Source organism: Danio aesculapii, chromosome 24 (assembly GCF_903798145.1).
Source record: "Danio aesculapii chromosome 24, fDanAes4.1, whole genome shotgun sequence".
Taxonomy (NCBI): domain Eukaryota; kingdom Metazoa; phylum Chordata; class Actinopteri; order Cypriniformes; family Danionidae; genus Danio; species Danio aesculapii.
Window position 1 is genome coordinate 36,174,822 of NC_079458.1, and position 7,617 is coordinate 36,182,438.

At 34.1% G+C, this 7,617-nt stretch overlaps 1 protein-coding gene across 2 annotated transcripts in view; it reads right to left on the reverse strand.

The window, feature by feature from the left end:
- si:dkey-105h11.2 (NXPE family member 3) overlaps positions 1-7,617 on the reverse strand; it is a 52,817-nt gene that overhangs the window by 44,725 nt on the left and 475 nt on the right. The gene's annotated exons all lie outside the window — the stretch shown is intronic.

Below are 7,617 nucleotides of genomic sequence, written 5' to 3' on the forward strand. Positions count from 1 at the left end.
ACAAAAAATGTGGAAAAAGTGAAGCACTATGAATACTTTCTGGATGCACTGTATGTAACTTAAGTAGTGACTTAATTAAACCACTTCAAATGATCATATTAGTCATAATCATTAAAAAATAGATAGATATTCATTCTGTTGTGTTCACTTTTAGTAAGATTTTTAAATTTTATAAATCAGACCCCAGCAGTTTGCAAAACAGCAGCGTCTTTGGAAGTACTGTCTTTAAAATAGTAAAAGAAGTAACTTCATGCATACACTGTCTTAAAAGTTACTGAAACTTTCAACAGGACCAGATTCCATATTGAAATATCCAATGAGTGGTGATGACAAACGTGGCTGCCTTTTATTACACCTTGTCGTGCCCTGATGTGATATGATAAAATTCCAGCAGCAATCATTTTGTCTGTCCACACCAGACGCAGATGTGACAAAAAATATAAATCAAAAGTTACAGCCAATCAGAAGAGTGCCAATCTCTCTGTAAGTGCACTGCTATAATAAATAGCAAATTTAGTGAATGTGATACAGTGTTCATCATATTTCACGTAGTTTTGGATGCGATATGTGAACAGCCTCGTACAGATTTAACCTGAGAGATACAGTACAAGCACTGATCTATAATAGATAAGTGATTACAAGCTGCGCGGAGCAATTACAAGTTACAACACACAATTAAACGCAAATTTTGCAAACTACACAAAACGAGGCAACAATTTTAATTACACTTGTAATTAAAAGGAAGGAGGAAGGAAGGAGGTCCATGTGAACTGTAACAGTTACTGACAAAGTCCCTGTCAAAGTCTGACAAAGTCCCATATAAACTAGTCTCTGCTGCTCCTTCCTTTAATAGCGAACGAATTCCACGTTGCAGCGTAGGCTATTGTATCAATCATTAGAAAAATGACAGGAACAAACACACCACTAGGTTGGCTATACTGTGGTGTTGTTGTGAAAATGAACTTTAACCCTTGATTCTCTGCAGCCAAATCTCCATCTGTCAGTCATGGTCAGCTTCGTGTCATGATCAGTTCTGTGATCTCCCGCGCTCCGCTAGTGTCTGAAGGGAAAGGCACATTCACGTTTTACCGGATCCAACACTTCATATTTGGGGATGTACCGTATTGACCCCGATGTGTACAAGCAACCCAAAACGATTCATTCATTTGACTGTGAGTCTACTATTTCGCTAAAGAATCAATAGTTTTAAATATAGTGCACTTCCAGATCAAAACCTCAGCTTTATGTTTTCCTTCATTAGAGCTGTGTTACAGACTGCATGGAAAACCCACAATAGGGGCTCTTTAAGTTAATCAGGATGACTAATGGTTCCTCTAATGGACCATGGTACATTTAATACTAAAAACGAGATTTTTAAGTGTAAATACAAATACAAGAAGCAGGTATCTGAGAATCAGACAAACACAACATTACAATGAGAAAATGGTGGTCAGTGTTGGCAGATACACCTGATTTTTTTCCATCCAAACTGTCCAAAACCCTGCCAAACACACAAAAAAGCCTACAAACTAAAAATAATAAGGTCCACACACTTAGTTTTTGTTAAATATTAACATAAAATGAACGTTCAAACTGATCCCAAACCCACCCAAATTTTGTCAACCTGGTCAAACCTTTTTTTACTAGAACGATTAAATTCTAAACCCGCAGAAAGACGTTCATCGTCTGACTGATTTAAGTATTGATTTAAAACATTCCGTTTGTGTTTGTAGAGGCACTATTCAAACAAAGTAGCAATAAACTCCTGAGACTCAAGAAAATCCCACCTACGTTTTTTATCTTTTATCATTCTCTTCAGGTTATCTTCTAATAACCTTTCCCCCCAGCTCTAGTCTAGTTTTGGCCACATGCCTTGCGCTGTTTATCTCAGAAAAGAGGTTATCAGAGAACCGTAAGCCATGTAACAGAAATAAGAGGCAACAGAGGAAAATGCAAAGCTTTTAATAAAAAAAAAAGAAGGAGAAAAGCGTCTGAATGCTAGATAAAAGCAGTCAGTGCTGCCCTGGGGCTCATGTGGGCTCAGAAAGGTATAGAGAGTCTGCAGTAAAAACTTCAGCATCTACAACTTAAGAAAGACAAAAGCATTGACATAGATGTTGGGCCGGGTGCTGTATTTGGCATGATTACTTAACATTTACACTGTGTTTTATTAGCTTGCTTCTGGCACAGTTTAATAAAAAAATAAAAAAGGTATCATTTTGACTATTTTTCTGTGCAATTTTGCAGTACGGTGGCTCAGTGGTTTAGCACTGTCGCCTCACAGCAAGAAAGTCACTGGTTCGAGTCCTGCTTTGGCCAGGTGGCATTTCTGTGTGGATTTAACTTGTTCTCTCTGTGTTTGCGTGGGTGTGCTCTAGTTGCCCCCACTGTCCAAAGTCATGCGGTATAGATGAATTGGGTAAGACAAAATTGGCCTTAGTGTTTGAGATTGTGTGTGATTGAGAGCTCTATTTTAATGATCTAGGTGCAAAGTCTAAAGCACATGGTGCAAAAGCATCAAGGGCGTGTCCGAATATACTTTTGCTATTTGCTATTTTAAGGACCGAAAAACATGCTTTGCGCTGCAGCGCATAGTCTAACAGGGTTGAGCTTATTCTTTTTTTGGTGTGCTTTGAGAATAAACCAATCAGAGTCTAATCTCCCATTCGCTTTAAGAGTCAGTTGCGTCGCACCATGGTGCATTTGCTATTTACATGGCGAACTTTATAAGTGGAAAAACTGAATACTTCACAAGCAAGAAAATAGTTAAACAGACCTTTTGCAGCGCGAGAATAAAGAACGAGCCTTTCCATTCGGCCTCTTTACTTTCTCTTTCTCTCTTTTGTGGATAAGGAAATGGTGTTGTACACTCCACTAAAGACATCCATTAGCCTACATAATTAATTTAGTTTTTTAAGCTCAAAGATTTGTGTCAAAACCATTTCTAAATTCAGTTCTAATTTCCAGCAAACGAATAAATGAACAATAATTATAAAGTGTGCTCAAAAAACGTTATATCCACGTACTATTCTTATGCACCATATGGTCCAAAACCCGACAGGTTGACAAATCTAAACTTGTTTTTTAATAAAAGCAAATATAAATATGCATTTAATAAATACTACTACTAATAATAATATTATACAAAAGCAAGTTGATTAAACTGAAACAACTGAAAAAAGTCCCCCGAGATGAAGAAGGCATGGAGGCAGTGGTTTTTATATTTATGTAAAAAATTATATTTTTTGAAATATTTTAATTCTTTTTCACTAGTAAAGATAGTAGTGTATTGCTGTACATCCTGTTTGTTTAAAGCAATGTGTAAGCGTTTGGACCTAACTAACTCACTCTGAGCTGCTTTCAGCTGGTCTATTGCACAGTCTATTTTAGTTCCTCACAATAGCAACGCGCCATCAATATGCCTTAACACACCTCTTTTCTAGACCGGAACACCCATATATATATATATATATATATATATCAATTCAAATTAAAGTTTACTTATAGAGCACTGTTTTAGGAACGACAGTACTCTTATACAGGCATGACGTTGACTACAATAACAATAATTAAGACATAAATAAATAAAACCCGCCCTCATCCAGTGATAAATACCAGACTATAACTATACATTTTTTTAATCTGGACTAGCTTAAAGACAAGACAAAAGAAAGATAAAAGAGCAGAAATAAGAGAGCAAAGATAAGAAATATGCAATGAGTACATATCATAAAAATGTTTGGCAGCTGTATTTAAATATATATAGGTATATAGGCAAGTCAAACAATAATAATTAAGAATAACAACAAGGGGCGACGCAGTGGCGCAGTAGGTAGTGCTGTTGCCTCACAGCAAGGAGGTCGCTGGTTCGAGCCTCGGCTGGGTCAGTTTGCATGTTCTCCCCGTGTTCGTGTGGGTTTCCTCCGGGTGCTCCGGTTTCCGGTTTCCCCCACAGTCCAAAGACATGTGGTACAGGTGAATTGGGAAGGCTAAATTGGCCATAGTCTATGAATGTGAGTGAGTGTGTATGGAGGTTTCCCAGAGATGGGTTGCGGCTGGAAGGGCATCCGCTGCGTAAAACATGCTGGATAAGTTGTCGGTTCATTCCGCTGTGGTGACCCCGGTTTAATAAAGGGACTAAGCCGAAAAAAAATGAATGAATAAATGAACAACAACAATAATAGTAATTAGAATAATAAAAGCATCAACGATAATAATCACTTGCGGCCTGATGCCAGCATCACTGCCATTTTGAATTTCTAACCTTTTTTTCTGATTTTCAACATTAAAAAATGAAACAATTCTGTGTTTATGTTATGAATTGCAACTTGATTTCTCAATTCCGAGTTTATTCTTGTTGTTGAAAGGGATATAAAACTCTCATAGAGGACACAAGCTTCCATTATGTTTACTATATTTCGTCTGTAACAGAAGAAATTAATTTGTCTGTAGATAATCTGATTTCGGTTACACCATGATGAATAGATTTGCATAGTTATCAGTGGCCAGTATACTGCTGAAACATTATTACAATTGAAAGTGACAACTATACAAAGCAGGAAGTGTCCAAAGCAAATCTAGATTAATAAAAACGTATGTACTTAAGTTATATACACAACATAGATTTAGTAATTACCCAGCAATCACATGCTGCCAAAAAGAAAATGAAAAAAAGAAGAACTGAATGGGTATTTCACAGGTGTGTTGGATATTTGCATCTGGATAAAAGTGTCTGCTAAATGAATGAATGTTAATGTAAATACAAATGCTACAATTACATACATTTGAGTGCTTTATAGTTTTGGGTCTCGTTTTGTACACAGTGATGTCAGATGAAGCATTCATTTATACTGAATAATCTTATTTGACATAAATGCATGATATTTTAACATATGCTGAGTTTTGTGTAAAAATAAACATAAATTGGTCTCACTTAAGTTAAGTGGCCTTATCTTCATTTAAATTAATCATTCGATACAATACACTTATTTTGTGCATATTTGTTTTTTTATTTTATTTACACATGCACACACACAAATATATATATATATATATATATATATATATATATATATATATATATATATATATATATATATATATATATATATATATATATATATATATATACTGTAAAATTAAAAAATTAAGGCAACAAACTTCAAGAAATAAGACAGTTTTTTACAATCACTATGACGTTTTTTTTCAATACATTTAACAAGTTTGTTAGCAAGTTAGCACAACATCCGTCTTTGTAGGCTATACATTTAGCACATTTCTTGTTGCTTTGACACAAAATGCATCAAGTTAATACTAATTAAAAATGCTTGAACTTCTTTTACACACAAACTCAACCAAGAACAAAACAATGTAACATTACAGTCAAATTTACAAATGCTTTAACAGGGTGAGTCAAATCAGATAACACCATGTTCTAAACATAACTTACATAGGCTAAAGTCAAAGTGAACAGCTGCTCACATTGTGAAAATTGTAATATATGTATGTATGTATGTGTGTATATATGTATGTATGCGTGTATATATGTATGTATGTATGTATGTGTGTATATATGTATTTATGTGTGTATATATATGTGTGTGTGTGTATATGTATATATGTATGTATGTATGTGTGTATATATGTATTTATGTGTGTATATATGTGTGTGTGTATGTGTGTATGTATGTATGTATGTGTGTATATATGTATGTATGTGTGTGTGTATGTGTGTATGTATGTGTGTATATATGTATGTATGTGTGTGTGTGTGTGTGTGTGTGTGTGTGTGTGTGTGTATGTATGTATGTATGTATGTATGTATGTATGTATGTATGTATGCGTGTATATATGTATGTGTGTATGTATGTATGCGTGTATATATGTATGTGTGTATGTATGTATGTGTGTGTATATGTATATATATATGTATGTATGTATGTATGTATGTATGTGTGTATATATGTATGTATGTGTGTATGTATGTATGTGTGTATATATATATATATATAACTATCACAGCTGAATCCCAGCTAGAAAACACACTCATTTGTTGAGGTTTTTCCAATCACATGATCATACTGTGTGTTCTAAAAGAGGACTCTTGAGGTTTTTGAAAGGAACAGAGAGTGCATCAAAGAACTCCGTCACCAAAACATCCAGGTAAGGCTATGCAATACAGTCATTATTGTACTATATACAGTGTGTTTTGCAGTAAACTACTCTATAAACCTGGAGTTTATTAGTACATACAGTAGATATACAGCATTTACATGCACTGTGTCTAATTACTTTCAGAGTCATGGAGTTGGAGGGCAATCAAGTCCCACATGAAATTATCTATGTTGACGAGGCTGGCTTCAACTTGGTGAAAAGTCGTCGTCGTAGGAGAAACATATTAGGCCAAGGGGCTACAGATACTGTGCCGGGCCAGAGAAGAAGAAGCCGGGCAAATGCAGAAGACAGGGCAGAATAGAAGATTACTTTGTTTTTTGTTATAAATGCGGTGCTTTTTCTGTTTGTATATCTCGCAGTGATGTCCTTTTGCAAATAAAGTCTGTACTGCAGCCATTCTGTGTCTGTATTATTTTTTTTTACATAAACATAAACATGTACATTTTAGAAAGCTACTATGAGATGGTCGTTCATTTTTTGTATTGAATTTGAAACAAAATATAATTTATATAATTATATTCAATATAAATATTAAAGCAAAGTTTATGCATTTACTAAACCCAACAAATTATAAGGGCAGAGCTGACACATAAATTAATGCAGTTTCTGTAATGTCAGGCTGATGATAGTGTTTTTATTGTCAATTTGTTCTGATTGACTAAATGTTCCTGTTGGAAGAGAACTTGTGTTAGTGTTTTGAATAATGATTTGATTTTGAAACATGTTTGCAGTGTTTTGTTAGACATGGTGTATTGTGTTAGTTTATTGTTGTATTTTGAATATTAGTTTTAGGGTTTAGTTTACAATGTGTGATTTAGAGCATGGAATTAACTGTTTTGACAATTGCGTGTTTTAGGTGTGTTGGTGCGTTAAGAGTTTAGAAAACTTGTTAAATGTATTGAAAAAACTGTCATAGCCATTGTAAAAAACTGTAAATCGAGTCAAGGGCAGTACTTGGGTGAAAGTTGAGTCAACTTAAAAAAAGCTCTGCAGCAAGTTGCCTTACAGTTTTGAGTTGAGACAGTGTGCATGTAAGTTCATTTGTAATTAATTTCTGTAATTCTTTAATTAATTACTAGGAAAGTAATTACCCATATCCCAAATCAACAGCACCAAACTGTAAAAAAACAACTTGCTGATTTCAATTGATTAGTTGAGTTAAATGAACTTTTTCAAGTCATCTCAACTTACATCAATCAAATTGACTTAAAAACTAGATTACAAATAGATCAAACCTAATGTATTAAAATAAGTTAAAGTAACATTAAAACATTGGTTGTCTTGACTTTTTGTTACCATCTTTTTTCAGTGCACACTGAAACTTTTGGAATCAAATAAACTTTTCTAGTCATTTCAACCTACATCAAACTGATTAAAATTATTATGTAAACTTTGTATAACTCAAATCAAGATGACTAATGTATTAAAATAAGTTAAAGTAAC